Source organism: Salmo salar, chromosome ssa24 (genome assembly GCF_905237065.1).
Source record: "Salmo salar chromosome ssa24, Ssal_v3.1, whole genome shotgun sequence".
NCBI classification, from domain to species: domain Eukaryota; kingdom Metazoa; phylum Chordata; class Actinopteri; order Salmoniformes; family Salmonidae; genus Salmo; species Salmo salar.
In genome coordinates, this window is record NC_059465.1 from 34004526 (window position 1) to 34022523 (window position 17998).

The 17998-nt window shown below is 45.7% G+C and overlaps 1 long non-coding RNA gene across 1 annotated transcript in view; it reads right to left on the bottom strand.

Annotated features, from left to right (window-relative positions):
• LOC123730416 (uncharacterized) overlaps positions 1-17538 on the bottom strand; it is a 33111-nt gene extending 15573 nt beyond the window's left edge. The window contains exons 1-2 of the long non-coding RNA XR_006761813.1: positions 16988-17538; positions 15452-16133 (exon numbers count right to left, since the gene is read on the bottom strand). This is a non-coding gene — a long non-coding RNA (uncharacterized lncRNA). The remainder of the gene's footprint in view (positions 1-15451; positions 16134-16987) is intronic.
• Positions 17539-17998: the final 460 nt, after the last annotated feature.

Below are 17998 nucleotides of genomic sequence, written 5' to 3' on the forward strand. Positions count from 1 at the left end.
GCCAGAGCAGCGAACAGTTTTGACTGGGCTGAGCGGGAACTGTGCTTCCGCAGAGGTAGGGGGGCCAGCAGGCCAGAGGTGGATGAACGCAGTGCCCTTGTTTGGGTGTAGGGCCTGATCAGAGCCTGAAGGTACGGAGGTGCCGTTCCCCTCACAGCTCCGTAGGCAAGCACCATGGTCTTGTAGCAGATGCGAGCTTCAACTGGAAGCCAGTGGAGTGTGCGGAGGAGCGGGGTGACGTGAGAGAACTTGGGAAGGTTGAACACCAGACGGGCTGTGGCGTTCTGGATGAGTTGTAGGGGTTTAATGGCAAAGGCAGGGAGCCCCGCCAACAGGGAGTTGCAGTAATCCAGACGGGAGATGACAAGTGCCTGGATTAGGACCTGCGCCGCTTCCTGTGTAAGGCAGGGTCGTACTCTGCGAATGTTGTATAGCATGAATCTACAGGATCGGGTCACCGCCTTGATGTTAGCGGAGAACGACAGGGTGTTGTCCAGGGTCACGCCGAGGCTCTTAGCACTCTGGGAGGAGGACACAATGGCGTTGTTCACCGTGATGGTGAGATCATGGAAAGGGCAGTCCTTCCCCGGGAGGAAGAGCAGCTCCGTCTTGCCGAGGTTCAGCTTGAGGTGGTGATCCGTTATCCACACTGATATGTCTGCCAGACATGCAGAGATGCGATTCGCCACCTGGTTATCAGAAGGGGGAAAGGAGAAGATTAATTGTGTGTCGTCTGCGTAGCAATGATAGGAGAGACCATGTGAGGATATGACAGAGCCAAGTGACTTGGTGTATAGCGAGAATAGGAGAGGGCCTAGAACTGAGCCCTGGGGGACACCAGTGGTGAGAGCACGTGGTGCGGAGACGGATTCTCGCCACGCCACCTGGTAGAAGCGACCTGTCAGGTAGGATGCAATCCAAGAGTGAGCCACGCCGGAGATACCCAACTCGGAGAGGGTGGAGAGGAGGATCTGATGGTTCACAGTATCAAAGGCAGAAGATGGGTCTAGAAGGATGAGAGCAGAGGAGAGAGAGTTAGCTTTAGCAGTGCGGAGAGCCTCCGTGACACAGAGAAGAGCAGTCTCAGTAGAATGACCAGCCTTGAAACCTGAGAAGAAGGTCATTCTGAGAGAGATAGCAGGAGAGCTGACCAAGGACGGCACGTTCAAGAGTTTTGGAGAGGAAAGAAAGAAGGGATACTGGTCTGTAGTTGTTGACATCGGAGGGATTGAGTGTAGTTTTTTGAGAAGGGGTGCAACTCTCGCTCTCTTGAAGACGGAAGGGACGTAGCCATCGGTAAAGGATGAGTCGATGAGTGAGGTGAGGTAAGGGAGAAGGTCTCCGGAAATGGTCTATAGAAGAGAGGAGGGGATAGGGTCAAGCGGGAAGGTTGTTGGGCGGCCGGCCGTCAAAAGACGCAAGATTTCATCTGGAGAGAGAGGGGAGAAAGAGGTCAAAGCATAGGGTAGGGCAATGTGAGCAGGACCAGTGGTGTCGTTTGACTTAACAAACGAGGATCGGATGTCGTCGACCTTCTTCTCAAAATGGTTGACGAAGTCATCCGCAGAGAGGGAGGAGGGGGGGGAGGATTCAGGAGGGAGGAGAAGGTGGCAAAGAGCTTCCTAGGGTTAGAGGCCGATGCTTGGAAGTTAGAGTGGTAGAAAGTGGCTTTAGCAGCAGAAACAGAGGAGGAAAATGAAGAGAGGAGGGAGTGAAAAGATGCCAGGTCCGCAGGGAGGCTAGTTTTCCTCCATTTCCGCTCGGCTGCCCGGAGCCCTGTTCTGTGAGCTCGCAATGAGTCGTCAAGCCACGGAGCAGGAGGGGAGGACCGAGCCGGTCGGGAGGATAGGGGACATAGAGAGTCAAAGGATGCAGAAAGGGAGGAGAGGAGGGTTGAGGAGGCAGAATCAGGAGATTGGTTGGAGAAGAATTGAGCAGAGGGAAGAGATGATAGGATGGAAGAGGAGAGAGTAGCAGGAGAGAGAGAACGAAGGTTGCGACGGCGCAATACCATCTGAGTAGGGGCAGAGTGAGTAGTGTTGGAGGAGAGCGAGAGGGAAAAGGATAGAAGGTAGTGATCGGAGACTTGGAGGGGAGTTGCAGTGAGATTAGTAGAAGAACAGCATCTAGTGAAGATGAGGTCAAGCGTATTGCCTGCCTTGTGAGTAGGGGGGGACGGTGAGAGGGTGAGGTCAAAAGAGGAGAGGAGTGGAAAGAAGGAGGCAGAGAGAAATGAGTCAAAGGTAGACGTAGGGAGGTTAAAGTCACCCAGAACTGTGAGGGGTGAGCCATCCTCAGGGAAGGAACTTATCAAGGCGTCAAGCTCATTGATGAACTCTCCAAGGGAACCTGGAGGGTGATAAATGGTAAGGATGTTAAGCTTGAAAGGGCTAGTGATTGTGACAGCATGGAATTCAAAGGAGGAGATAGACAGATGGGTCAGGGGAGAAAGAGAGAATGTCCACTTGGGAGAGATGAGGATTCCACTGCCACCACCCCGCTGACCAGATGCTCTCGGGGTGTACGAGAACACGTGGTCAGACGAGGAGAGAGCAGTAGGAGTAGCAGTGTTTTCTGTGGTAATCCATGTTTCCGTCAGCGCCAAGAAGTCGAGGGACTGGAGGGTAGCATAGGCTGAGATGAACTCTGCCTTGTTCTTGCTCTTTTGCACCCCAGTATCTCTACTTGCACATCATCATCGGCACATCTATCACTCCAGTCTTAATGCTAAATTGTAATTATTTCGCCTCTATGGCCTATTTATTGCCTTACCTCCCTACTCTTCTACATTTGCACACACTGTACATAGATATTTTCTATTGTACTTTTTTATGTGTAACTCTGTGTTGTTGTTTTTGTCGCACTGCTTTGCTTTATCTTGGCCAGGTCACAGTTGTAAATGAGAACTTGTCCTCAGCTGGCCTACATGGTTAAATAAAGGTGAAATAAAAATATAATAAATACATGTAAAGTGTCGGTCCCATGTTTCATGAGCTGAAATAAAAGATCCCAGAAACCCCATACGTCCAAAAAGCTTATCTCTCAAATTTTGGGCACAAATTTATTTACATCCCTGTTAGTGAGAGTTTCTCATTTGTCAAGATAATCCTTCCACCTGACAGGTATGACAATACCTGACAGGTATGACATATCAAAAGCTGATTAAACAGCATGATCATTACACAGGTGTACCTTGTGCTGGGAATAATAAAAGGTCGCTCTAAAATGTGCAGTTTTGTCACACAACGTAATGCCACAGATGTCTCACGTTTTGAGGAAGCGTGCATTTGGAATGCTGACTGCAGGAATTTAAACCAGAGTTTTTGACAGAGAATTTAATGTTGATTTCTCTACCATAAGCCGCCTCCAACGTCAACAGTGACGAGGCGACTCTGGGATGCTGGCCTTCTTGGAAGAGTTGCAAAGAAAAAAACATATCTCAGACTGGCCAATAAAAATAACAGAGTAAGATGGGCAAAAGAACACAGACACTGGACAGAGGAACTCTGCCTAGAAAATCAGCATCCCGGAGACCAGCATCCTCGCCTCTTCACTGTTGACTTTGAGACTGGTGTTTTGCGGGTACTATTTAATGAAGCTGCCAGTTGAGGACTTGTGAGGCGTCTGTTTCTCAAACTAGACACTCTAATGTACTTTTTCTCTTGCTCAGTTGTGCACCGGGGCCTCCCACTCTTATTTATATTCTGGTTAGAGACCGTTTGTGCTGTTCTGTGAAGGGAGTAGTACACACCATTGTACGAGATCTACAGTTTCTTGGCAATTTCTCGCATGGAATAGCCTTTATTTCTCAGAACAAGAATAGACTGACGAGTTTCAGAAGAAAGTCTTTGTTTCTGGCCATTTTGAGCTTGTAATCGAACCCAGAAATGTTGATGCTCCAGATACTTAACTAGTCTAAAGAAGGCCAGTTTTATTGCTTCTTTAAACAGAACAATAGATCTCAGCTGTGCTAACATAATTGCAAAAGGGTTTTCTAATGATGAATTAGCCTTTGAAAATGATAAACTTTGATTAGCTAACACAACATGCCATTGGAACACAGGAGTGATGGTTGCTGGGCCTCTGTACGCCTATGTAGATATTCCATAAGAAATCTGCCGTTTCCAGCTACAATAGTCATTTACAACATTAACAATGTCTACACTGTATTTCTGATCAATTTAATGTTGTTTTAACGGACAAAAAATTTGCTTTTCTTTCAAAGACAAGGACATTTCTAAGTGACCCAAAACTTTTGAAAGGTAGTGTATTTCAATTGACTGATTTCATTATATAAACTATAACTCTTTGAAATTGTTGCATGTTACATTTATTTTTGTTTAGTATATATCATATTTTTGTTCACAATAGCTGTAGCTTTCAGTGAAGGCTCCAGCCTTGGGTTCTGCTCTGTATGTGCCTTTCAGTAGAGTATTTCACATCGTCAAATGATATTTCAATGGCAGAAGGACATGTTCTAAAGTGCATTTTCTCCAAAAATAATACTTTTTCTTTTCAATCAACAGAATTCAGGCTCATCTGAAGTTGCCTTCAATGTTCCATGATGTGTGTGCAAAAACCAAAGAATAAAAACAAGTGCACCTTCATCCATGACTGTGTGTTTTCTGTTAAAGGATTATCTGGGCCTCCCCTAAAATACAAGGAAGCCAAATACAAAACCTACAGATGGGTGTGATGGGCATAGATGCCACCGTTGTTCTGCTCCCCCTCTCTGTGAACTGAGCCCTCACCTCTCCTTCCCCTACCTCTTTCTGAGCTGACTGCTCTCCTCCCCACCCTCTCTTGTGCAAAAGAGGCCTGGGCCAAAATCAGAGCCATCAGCTGTGAGTGAGGCGTCAGGCTGGGTGAGGCTGGCTTGACGCGTTCCCTGCCTGCTGCCCGCTGCCATGTTAAACTGCCTGACAGACAGGCCCCAACCTGGGGGGTGACGGAGGCAGAGAGAGAGGGGAGGGTGCAGCAGGGGCCTGTCTGTCTGTCTCTGGCTGTCTCTCTATCCCTGCCTCTCTTCACCCCACCCTTCTCATCACATTCACAAGGGAGGGGACGTGCACACGCTTACTCTCACCCTGTCTGCCCATCTACCTCTCTCTCCCTCTCTCTTTCAGACAGTCTGTCTGTCTGTCTCTTTGTCTCTTTGTCTCTCTCTCTTCCTATGCAGTTGCCAGTAGAACTTGATGAATGCACACAGCAGTGGATCTCTCTCTGTCCCAGGACAATGGAATCAGCCGCTGCCTATTATTCACAATGAAATACACACCAGTCAGTGCTTTACTTCACACCTACACACACACCTACACACACCTACCCACACCTACACACACACACCTACCCACACCTACACACACCTACCCACACCTACACACACCTACCCACACCTACACACACACACCCACACACACACACACACACACACACACACACACACACACACACACACACACACACACACACACACACACACACACTCACCTACACACTCACCTACACACACACCTACACACACACACCTACACACACACACCTACACACACACACACACACACACACACACACACACACACACACACACACACACACACACACACACACACACACACACACACACCCTACCTACACACACCTACACACATACACACACACCTACACACATCTACACACACCTACACACACGCACACACACACACACTCACCTACCAACACCTACACACTCACCTACCAAAACCTACACACACACACCTACACAAACCTACACAAACACACACACACTCACACCTAAAGACAACACACACATATACTTACACACACACACACCTACACACCTACACACACACACACACACACCTACACACACACCCGCTAAGAGTGTTGTGAGAGTGGCTTGGTATGATATTGGCTCCCGTATCAAGGAGAGCGACTGAAGTCAGTCCAGGTATTGGCGCAATGTGTCAGATATGCTGCGCTGGCGATAAAGAAAACACCTGGGGGATTAAATGTGAGCAGGGGTAATTACACTGTGCCCTGTGTGTGTGTAGTCCTGCTCAGACTCGTGAATTCACACACCTCATGAACACTACTGCTGCCTGCACCAGCCAGACTCAGCCTGACTGCCACACACACACACACACACACACACACTGCGAAGCCCTCTGGCCTTTAGAGGGCAGCCGAAGACAAGAAATACAAAGGCCAGAGTGGAGGAGGGGAGAGACAGAGTGGAGGAGCTGAGTTCTCTCTCTCTCTCTCTCTCTCTCTCTCTCTCTCTCTCTCTCTCTCTCTCTCTCTCTCGTCTGGAACTAAAGCAGACAGACTGGGATACAGCTCCACAGTTGAAAACATTCCTCTTTTTATTTTCCCTTCCGCCTGACAAACACAGAGAGACTGTGTGAACTGAGGCCAGGGGCAACATATCACACTCACACCCTACAACAACGACAACAGCCATAGGAAGACAATACCACAGAGTCATCCAATGGCGCTGCACCACAGTCAATGTACACATCGCAACAGCCAGCAGAACAAAGCTTCCTTTCCTCAACGTCCTTTCCTTCCGTCACACTGATCTAAAATATACAGAGACGGTACATCCGGAAAGCTTACCTTCAACAGTCCGGTTCCAAATCTCTGTGGATGAGACAACAGGAGACAAAGAAAGGAAACCACTTGCCATGATTGAGACGCAGCCCACATCTTTAAAGCAGAAATCAGCAGTTGAAACAATAACAAAGCGTTCTTCCTGCCCCTGTTTCGGTAAAAAGACACGGGATGGGGCTGGAGAACCATTCAAATTCATAGAAAGAGCTATGGATGCAAGGACTGACCATCCATGATATCAAAATTATAGTTTTAACCATGTTTTGAGGCTATATTATGTTTGTTAACAAAGTAAATATAAACAAACATTGGAGTGAAACAACCTTATATTTTGGGTTCTGAAAGGGTACGTTATATTCTTCAAGAATCAATGGGTAAATAGAATACATTTTTAAGTCCATAAATGTATGTAGCAGCGGCAGATTGCTCTTTTTTAAGTGACCACAGCCTGCTAGCAATAGCTAGCATTGTCGGAATGATTGCTATCCGGTTGAAGGGCTCCTCACCCAAATAAACATGGGCCTAGGCAGACAGAGATGAGAGCCAGATTAGGGGGCAGAGGGTTAGGGTTGGAGGCTGGCTGTAATCCCCTGGAAGGCACTGGAACACTCAGACCAGTGAGAGTGGGCAACCACGCCACGTGCACAACTGCCATGACACTGGATATTGGATTTGGATGGATATTGGAAGTGTCATTCTAAACTCCTTGTTGCCCAGTTTTTAGGGTTCATGCTGTTATCCAGGCTACTGTATGACTTTGTAGCGATTTGAAAATACCTCACTGAGACCCAGTGGCTTGTCACTAGATGATAGGGATGGGAATTCCCAGGGACCTCACTATACGATATGATCACGATACTTACAGTTGAAGTCAGACGTTTACATACACCTTAGCCAAATACATTTAAACTCAGTTTTTCACAATTCCTGACATTTAATCGCAGTAAAAATTCCCTGTATTAGGTCAGTTTGGATCACCAATTTATTTTTAGAACGTGAAATGTCAGAATAATAGTAGACATAATTATTTATTTCAGCTTTTAATTCTTTCATCAGATTCCCAGTGGATCAGAAGTTAACATACACTCAATTAGTATTTGCTAGCATTGCCTTTAAATTGTTGAACTTGGGTCAAACGTTTCGCGTAGCCTTCCACAAGCTCCCACAAAAAGTTGGGTGAATTTTGGCCCATTCCTCCTGACAGAGCTGGTGTAACTGAGTCAGGTTTGTAGGCCTCCTTGCTCGCGCACACTTTTTCAGTTCTGCCCACACATTTTCTATAGGATTGAGGTCAGGGCTTTGTGATGGCCACTCCAATACCTTGACTTTGTTGTCCTTAAGCCATTTTGCCACAATTTTGGAAGTATGCTTGGGGTCATTGTTCATTTGGAAGACCCATTTGCGACCAAGCTTTAACTTCCTGACTGATGTCTTGAGATGTTGCTTCAATATATCCACATAATTTTCCCGCCTCATGATGCCATCTATTTTGTGAAGTGCACCAGTCCCTCCTGCAGCAAAGCACCCCCACAACATGATGCTGCCACCCCCGTGCTTCACGGTTGGGATGGTGTTCTTCGGCTTGCAAGCGTCCCCCTTATTCCTCCCCACATAATGATGGTCATTATGGCCAAACAGTTCTATTTTTGTTTCATCAGACCAGAGGACATTTCTCCAAAAAGTACGAACTTTGTCCCCACGTGCAGTTGCAAACTGTAGTCTGGCTTCTTTATGGCAGTTTTGGAGCAGTGGCTTCTTCCTTGCTGAGCGGCTTTTCAGGTTATGTCGATATAGGACTAGTTTTGCTGTGGATATAGATATTTTGTATCTGTTTCCTCCAGAATCTTCACAAGGTCCTTTGCTGTTATTCTGGGATTGATTTGCACTTTTCGCACCAAAGTACGTTCATCTCTAGGAGACAGAACGCGTCTCCTTCCTGAGCGGTATGACGGCTGCATGGTCCCATGGTGTTTATACTTGTGTACTATTGTTTCTCCAGATGAACGTGGTACCTTCAGGCATTTGGAAATTGCTCCCAAGGATGAACCAGACTTGTGGAGGCCTATAATTTTTTTCTGAAGTCTTGGCTGATTTCTTTTGATTTTCCCATGATGTCAAGCGAAGAGGCACTGAGTTTGAAGGTAGGTCTTGAAATACGTCTATAGGTACACCTCCAATTGACTCAAACGATGTCAAATAGCCTATCTGAAGCTTCTAAAGCCATGACAGCATTTTCTGGAATTTTCCAAGCTGTTTAAAGGCACAGTCAACTTAGTGTATTTAAACTTCTGACCCACTGGAATTGTGATACGTTGAATTATAAGTGAAATAATCTGTCTGTAAACAATTGTTGGAAAAATGACTTGTGTCATGCACAAAGTAGATGTCCTAACCAATTTGCCAAAACTATAGTTTGTTAACTTGACAAACAAGATGACCTGGCAACAGACAAACAGAGAACACAGGTATAAATACACAGGGGATAATGGGGAAGATGGGTGACAACTGGAGGGGGTTGGAGACAATCACAAGGACAGGTGAAACAGATCAGGGTGTGACACAGTGCAGGTCAAGAAGAGTTAACAAAATATTTACCAAATAGACTAAAGAAAAAACGTATAAAAAGTAACACAATAACATAACAATATCGAGGCTATATACAGAGGGTACTGGTACTGTCACGGGTGTCGTAGGGTTTAGACCAAGACGCAGCGGGAAAATGTATACTCATCTTCTTTTATTAACGGACAAAGAAGGAAAACCAAAACGTATACAAAAAAAAACACGACGACAAAGAACAGGCCGGTAAGGCACAAAGCTATACACAGCAACAATCTCCCACAAAATCCCATGACAAACACACTCCTAAATATAGGACCTTCAATCAGAGGCAACGATAGACAGCTGCCTCCAATTGAAGGCCCCAATCCCCATTACCAAAACATAGAAATACAAACACCTAGACACAACATAGAAATAAACTAACAAGACATTTGTGGAGTGGTTGAAAAACTCGTTTTTATGACTACAACCTAAGTGTATGTACATTTCCGACTTCAACTGTAGGTGCCAATACTATATGTATTGCGATTATATATTTACCACTATTGCATTTTGATATTCCAAACATATTTCTCACTATATGACTGATCAAAACAAGTTTTGATCAGTCATGGAAATAAAATTGGTGGACACATGTTGGTTTCCCATTCAAAAAGAGAGCTTTGGCGCACATACAGCTGACTAGCGCTAGCTAACGCTAACTACCTAGCGCAGGTATGTGAAAGTTGATGTCTCTAAGTCTAAAAAAAATGACATTGTCTAAGAAATGTCTAATAAAATGTCTAATAAAGTCCATGGCGTAGACAAATCATTTGGTAAAGAGGTTAGATTATCTCTTCATATGCCTGTGACCCACTCAGATCAGAGCCCTGTATCTAAATACAGACTGGTTACCTGTAATGCGATGCTACTGGCGGCTAACAAGTCAGGCGCAGGAGATCGGAAACTGATTTACAACGGTTGTGTTTAATAACCATAAACCACCGTCAACAAAATAAGACAATCAATGGGTCAAACAAAACCCGGTAAAATACCAGCATACCGTGCACAAGCCCTACAACAAACAATTACGGACAAGGACATGGGGGGGAACAGAGGGTTAAATACACAACATGTAATTGATGGAATTGTAACCAGGTGTGATGGAAGACAAGACAAAACCAATGGAAAATGAAAAGTGGATCGGCGAAGGCTAGAAGGTCGGTGACGTTGACCGCCGAACGTCGCCCGAACAAGGAGATGGACCAACTTCGGCAGAAGTCGTGACATTACCGTGTAATGATTGAAGCATCTTTAGTGACCTTGGACCTTTACTGGACAGTGAACAACATATCAAGTATAAGGAAGGCTACTTAGTACCAGGGGAAAAACGGGATCTGGGATGGGAAAATGGTGGTCTTTGTTGTCAATCTTTGTGTAAATGAAACATTTTCGAAGATAATCATGGTACCAATAATTGCTTCTAACACAGCAGATATACAGTGAGCTCCAAAAGTATTGGGACATTGACACATTGTTTGTTGTTTTGGCTCTCTATAGAAATGATACATTACTGTGGAGGTTAAAGTGCTGACTGTCAGCTTTTATTTGAGGGTATTTTCATCCATATCAGGTGAACCATTTAGAAATAACAGCACTTTTTGTACATAGGGGACAAAAATTCTTTGCAAAAATTCCTTTATGTGTATTAAAGCAGTCAAAGTTTTATATTCCTAGCACTCAATGATTACATCATGCTTGTGACTCTGTTTGTTCTGGTTGTGTTTCAGATTATTTTGTGCCCAATAGAAATGAATGGTACATAATGTAGTTGAATGTTGGAGTCACTTTTAGTGTAAATAAGAATAGAATATGTTTCTAAACACTTCTGCATTAATGTGGATGCTAGCATGATTACGGACAGTCGTGAATTAATCATGAACAATGATGAATGATAAAATCTCAAATCGCTAAGACAAGACCTCTCACCATTACAATAACAGGGGAGGTTAGCATTTTTTGGGGGGTCTGATATTCGTGCGTCTAACTTCTCATCATTATTCATGATTAATTCAGGACTATCCGTAATCATGGTAGCGTCCACATATATGTAGAAGTCACAAGCTTTACCTGTTTATTCTATAAATTATTCCTGTTCCATTACACTCAGTATTGTTGTTTAGGTCAGACCTGAACAGAGAGAAGGGACAGTCCTAGAAAATCTATCATATTAACTTTGTCTTGTTTCTATCCCTTCATCCTTTGTGTAATTATTATTAGGCGTTTTGCTTTTCTATTGTTTTCACTATTTTCTTTCTCTCTGCATTGCCAGTAAGTGAGCATTTCATTGGTAGTCTACACCTGTTGTTTACGAAGCATGTGACAAATGCAATGTTATTTGATTTCTTCTGAGAGGAAAGACATGAAACTGAACAAGAATGGAAATGGTGTGCAGCAGTACCAGTTGCTCGACCTATGTGTTTCTCACATAAAATAAGCCTCCCTCCTGCCAAGGCTGCCTTGAAACCACAAGGCCATGCATTGGTTCTAACAGAGGAGGGCTAGTTTAGTCTGTGTGGGGGTACAGTGAATGTACTATAGGGCCTTTGGGGCTAGGTGGCCTGCCAGAAAACTTCAAGACTGAAAAATAGCACAAAGCCAAGTAGAAGCACACCCTTGAATAAATAGCAGCTTTCCTACACACACACACACACACACACACACACACACACACACACACACACACACACACACACTGCGTACGCACACAAACACACCACACTCAGTCTTGAGCATGGGCTCTGCCAGCACAAAGACCAGAGTAAGGGTCTCGATACAAGCTGTGTGCTGAGAGAAGCCTGAAAGAGGAAACTCATTCTACGAGAGCGTGAGGGAGTGACATGAGGAGGGGGGAGGGAGAGAGATGGGGAGGGGTTGCAGACTCTATCCTGGCAAACACCCAACACCCCAATGAAGGCAGAGAAATAGAGAGTGAGAGGAAGATGTTGGAGAAAAGGCCTAGGGAGTTTTGGGAAGTCTAGCCTTTTGAAACAGCCGCATGTTCAGCTGAAATCCATGCACTGCAGTGTCGTTTTGGTCTGGATATGGCTAGCTTACAAAGTAGCAGTTGCTAACAGAATGTTACTGGTTCCAGTCCCAGCAGTGAGAACAAATGAGCTGACCCTGAACAAGGCACTGTTGTGTTGATCCACCATTTTGAAACCGTGCTCCACATCGCAGCCCGAGTGAATCCATGACACTGCAGCAGTCTGAGGGGACCAAGCTATTTCCTATTTCCTATGATGTCTTTCAGCTCCACAAACATGAATTCAGCAAAACTTGAATGGGTTGGCTTGGGAAGGTAAAGGAAGGGGGGGGGGGGACTGTTTGGGAGACAAGCTGATGAATGCTTGGTTGTGTGACAAACAAACAAAAAGCAGCAGAGGAAGGCCTTAAAAAAATTGTCAACGACTCCAGCAACCCTAGTCATAGAGTGTTCTCTCTGCTACCGCAGGGCAAGCGGTACCGGAGCGCCAAGTCGAGGTTCAAAAGGCTCGTTAACAGCTTCTACCCCAAGCCTTAAGACTCCTGAGCAGCTAATGAAAGGGCTACCCAGACCCCTCTTTTACGCTGCTGCTACTCTCTGTTTAAAATCTATGCATAGTCACTTTAACTCTACCGACATGTACATATTACCTCAATTACCTCAACTAACCGGTGCCCCCACACATTGACTCTGTACCGGTACCCCCTGTACATAGCCTTGCTTGTTATTTTACTGCTGCTGTTTAATTATTTTGTGATTTTATTTTATTTTTTCTATTTTTTACTTAACACTTTTTTTTTTCTTAACTTCTTAAAGAATTGTTGGTTAAGGGCTTGTAAGTAAGCATTTCACTGTAAGGTCTACTACACTTGTTGTATTCGGTGCATTTGACAAATACAATTTGATTTGATTTGAAGAGCCTGGTAGAAATTGCTGTCCTTTAAGTTTGCTTTAATCGACAGTCGGGCAGAGACTCTGAGACTCTGAGACTCTGAGGAAGGAAAAGTATGATAAATATTAATCTAGTGTAGCGTAGTGTAGTGTAATGATCTAAACTAGCTGCTTAGTTGGTCAGTTTTAGCCGGGTCTCAATGAGACTAGATGTGGATGGCTCCTAGGCTAGGCTCTGCTTACTAACATGGGTGGCTGTACAGAGCAGACGCCACCAGAGATTAAGGAAAATCTATTTTCTGCCTGCCTCTCTCCCTCTCCATGCCTCTCTGGAGCAGCCACTGCTCCAGGTCATTTTCCATTCCAATATGGTTCTCTCTCTCGTCATCCTGCAAAATTAAACACTCGCAGGCACAGCGAGCGGGCAAACACGCACGTGCACTAACATAAGCAAACACACAGGGTCGTGTGGACCAGCCTTGAGAGAGGGAGGGGTGAGAGCAGGCCTTGCCCTTAGCCATGGCATGCTTTCCCTGCCAGCAACCCAGGGTCGAGGGTGGGGGCCATACGTTATTCCCCCCACCGCCCCCTTCCTCCCCCTGTCCTCCAGCCAGGGTCATTATTTCAGGGTGAGAACACTGCCATTGAAAGGCGTTGTTTGTTTCTGACCAAGCCCTGGCAGCTCAACAACACAGCAGGGTGACAGCAAGTCAACAGCCATTTAGTAACCATTGCAGAAGCGCTAGCTAGCTAGTTCACCCCACCAACAAAGATAGCTTTCATTGATGCATTTATTCAGTGTCCATCATATCACATACGCAAACTCAGTAGAAAACATGTAATAGACTACTACATTATAGTTGCTTTACCTGATGTCCTAATTTAGCCTAAGCTGAGTTAATGGAGCCAAGCTCCTCCACAACCATTTAATGTGAAATCAGAATCCAGCTAGATCCACTACCTCTATCTACCTAGCTAGATCCACTACCTCTATCTACCCAGCTAGATCGACTATCTCTATCTACCCAGCTAGATCCACTATCTCTATCTACCCAGCTAGATCCACTATCTCTATCTACCCAGGTCTCCTCACTATCTCCTGTCACAACGCCAAGAAATAGAAACTAAGTGAAAGAAAGAGGGAAAGAGAGCCGCGTGTCACATTTCTCCAGCAGTAGTAGCTCCCTCCATCCCTCCATCTGTGGCCTAGCAGGCAGCACTGAGCGAGCTGAGTCCTAGACAGTCCTAGACAGAGCAAGCTGAGTCCTAGACAGTCCTAGACAGAGCGAGCTGAGTCCTAGACAGAGCGAGCTGAGTCCTAGACAGAAGGGGCCTGCAGTGACTGGTGCAGCCCAGGCAGCTTGCTTGCACGCACGCACACACACACACAGACAGTCACACACACGCGCACACACTTTTTTCTAATTTTGCAAACAGTCTCATCCTCTGACCCCTTTAATTTGCTCCTTTTCTCCTGTCACTCCTTCGTTTTCTCACTGGGACGAAACAATCCCAATCTCATTTATTTTTGAGGACAGAATATGTACATGTGTTAATGGGAAAGCCGAATCAAATTAACTATAATTAGTCAAAGTGGAGAGTGAGGCAGGGAAATGGAGGCGGCATACATGGGAGTCTCGCTGTCCCCCACCCCCACTACCATACACACACACATCTATACTCTCCCCCCACCACCACTACCATACACACAGCTATGCCACCAACACACCCTTCCCCCATTCGTTTTGACACACGTCACACGTCACACGTCACACTCACTTCAAAGCTCCCGGTCAACGATTGCATGTGGCAAGCAAACACACGGAGACAAAGTATTTCTGTTGTGACACGTTTCCCACCAAACCAGTGTGTGAATTTTGCAAGCGGCAGAACCTGACAACTCTAATCTCTTCAGAAATACATTAACAGACACCTTATGAGCGGATAGGTGATACGTTGCGACAGAGCACAGAAAGGAATAGAGAAGCAGGGAGGAAGAAGATGGTGGTGGGGGGGGGGGGACTGTAGAGATGCAGAGATGATTCAGATTTTAGACTGTGGGCTTTTAGGACTGTTAGGCCCTTAAGGCCCAGTGTCAATTTCCCTGATACATTTCAGACTAATTCATCCATCCATATTCCTCTCACCTTATTCAATGGTTCCTTTTCCAAGTACCATAGTGGTCCAAATACCCCTCAAACTTGTACCAATATCCTTGTGTGTGCATGCATTTGTTTATCTGTGTGTGTGTGTGTGTGTGTGTGTGTGTGTGTGTGTGTGTGTGTGTGTGTGTGTGTGTGTGTGTGTGTGTGTGTGTGTGTGTGTGTGTGTGTGTGTGTGTGTGTGTGTGTGTGTACTGACCTGCATGCTGGAGCATCTTGTCGATGTCTGTGTGTCCACAGAGCATTGTGTAGCAGACTGACTCCGCCCACCTGGCCGTTCAGGTGAGGGACGGGCCGGTGGCACAGCAGGGCCTCCACACATGCACTGGTGCCATGGTTACACGCCTCTGCAGGGGCGTCCAGCCTGCATGGTCTGAGGAGTAACACACACGTAGAAATACACATGCAGGCACACATGCACACACACACACACACACAGACACACACACACACACACACACACACACACACACACACACACACACACACACACACACACACACACACAAAGAACAAATTATCATTCTTTTAAAACTGCATTATGGGGCTCCCGACTGACGCAGCGGTCACTGCATCTCAGTGCTAGAGGCATCACTACAGACCCTGGTTTGGTCCCGGGCTGTATCACAACCGGCCGTGATTGGGAGTCTCGTAGGTTAGGGGAGGGTTTGGCCGGGAGGGCTTGTCTTGGCTCATCGTGGTTTAGCGACTCCTTGTGGCGGGCCGGGGGCCTGCAGGCTGACCCGCGGTCATCAGGCGAATGGTGTTTCCTCCGACATATTGGTGCGGCTGGCTTCCGGGTTAAGCGGGCGAGTGTTAAGAAGCGCAGTTTGGTGGGTCATGTTTCGGAGGACACATGATTTGATCTTCACCTCCCAAGCCTGTTGGGGAGTTGCAGTGATGAGACAAGATCAAAATTGGGGATTGTTTTTTTTTTTATAAATAAAGACTGCATTATGAGTGAAATGGAGGACAACCCCTACGAAAACCATTAAACACATTCACACATCATACTGAAATAGCTAATAGCAGCCACCTTCTCATTTGAAAACCAAGTCATCTGGGATACTCTAATGATTTCACTACATCCAAAGCTAGACACACATTAAAACGTAATAGTCAGAATAGTTTAAATCGATCTTGATCTAAATAAGCAAGTCTAAATCTATGTCTACTATACAATCCGGTGGATGTATTCTGTCATGAAAGTCATTCTTTGTCTCTAAAGTTAAACATTATTCGTTTTCTGTCTGAGATCAGAGGTCTCATATTATGGGGACCCGGTTTGTGTTTCATGTCATCAGAGTATGTCACCAGAGACTGTACTCAAACTCACCACTTCGCCATTTCAACCCTTTCATCTTGTCCCATTTCCTTTTCCACTTAACACGTTAGACGACCGTTAATAAATGCATTAAAACTATTCAAATTGCGCCACATCTGTATAAACAATTGCATTGGACTTAAAAGGAAGACAACTGTTATTTTATTTGCCCTGGGAGGGTAAAAAACTGCCGTTGGAAATATCAGAGGGCGTGCATTCGCTTGGCAGAGCGGCTGTAAATCTAGCCTCCAACCCACCCCGTTCCTCCAAGACACACCCTTCGCATTATAGCTAAAGGTTACACTTGTGATGACCACATTCCTTGTATTCTTCATTCTAAATGTCCATGTTAATCGCTCTGCGACGCACTAAAGTGAAGGCAGCGGGAGAGCGAGGGGTCGGGAGACCTACCTTTCACGTTGACGTCTGTCCCAGGAAGTGCTAGAATCTGGAGCAATGTCTTAACCTGGTTCCTCTTATGGGACCACCATATCCACGGGCATAGAGAGGAAGTAGAAAGAAGAAAAAACAGAGAGAAATTCCTGAATTAGGGTGTGTCCTGCCCATTGTCCCACACCAATAACGTGCTGGAGAAATGTCCCCAACGACCCCCCAAAAAACGGACGAATAAAAAGGCGACCCTCCAATGAGAATGCGATTTAGAGAAGAGATGAAAAATGTGAATAAAAAAAAACGATGGTGAATTGGGCTCTTTCTTCTCTATTGGACGGACGGATTCTCCACTTAAGCGAGAACCGCACAAAGTTAATAAATGGCTAAGTGTGAGAAGAGCCTCTTCCTGTCTTCCTATCCCGTATTGTTCCACTGGAGGAAGTTATGGTACACAGCCCAAGCACAAAGGCTCCAACAGGATTCTTCACACATCCAGGGTTCAAACGCTCCACTGGGCATTACCAATGTACCACGTGATATTTAATCAGCAAACTACAACACCCGGCCACAAAAGCCTCTTAAGGCTTCTATTTACATTTTCCACCGCCCCCCTCTTCCCCTCCCCCCTCTTCCCCTTCCCTCCTCCCCTGCTCTCTTTTTGATACAATATTAAATCAGGAATACATTAGAGGACCAGTAGCCCCTCTTCATGTATGGCTGAACTTCACAAGAAAGTTAAAGGCCAAGCATGAGTGCCTCTGTGCTTGCCAGTATAATACAGGACTGAAAAGCCACTAATAAACGTTTTACTAGCCCTCTCCAGGACGTCTGCCTGGCTCTTCAGAGGCTTCACTGGAGAAGATAGAGCAGCGTATGGGGAAATAGGGAGGAGAGGGCAGACTGAGGGACAGGCAGGAGTGGAGAGGAAAAGGCTTGCTGTATTTCAAGGCACGGCAAAATTTGGAAAATGCTCAAGGCTTTCAAGTTGAAGAGTTCCTTTCTTCCCAGAGGTGTCCTTGAAGCTGCATT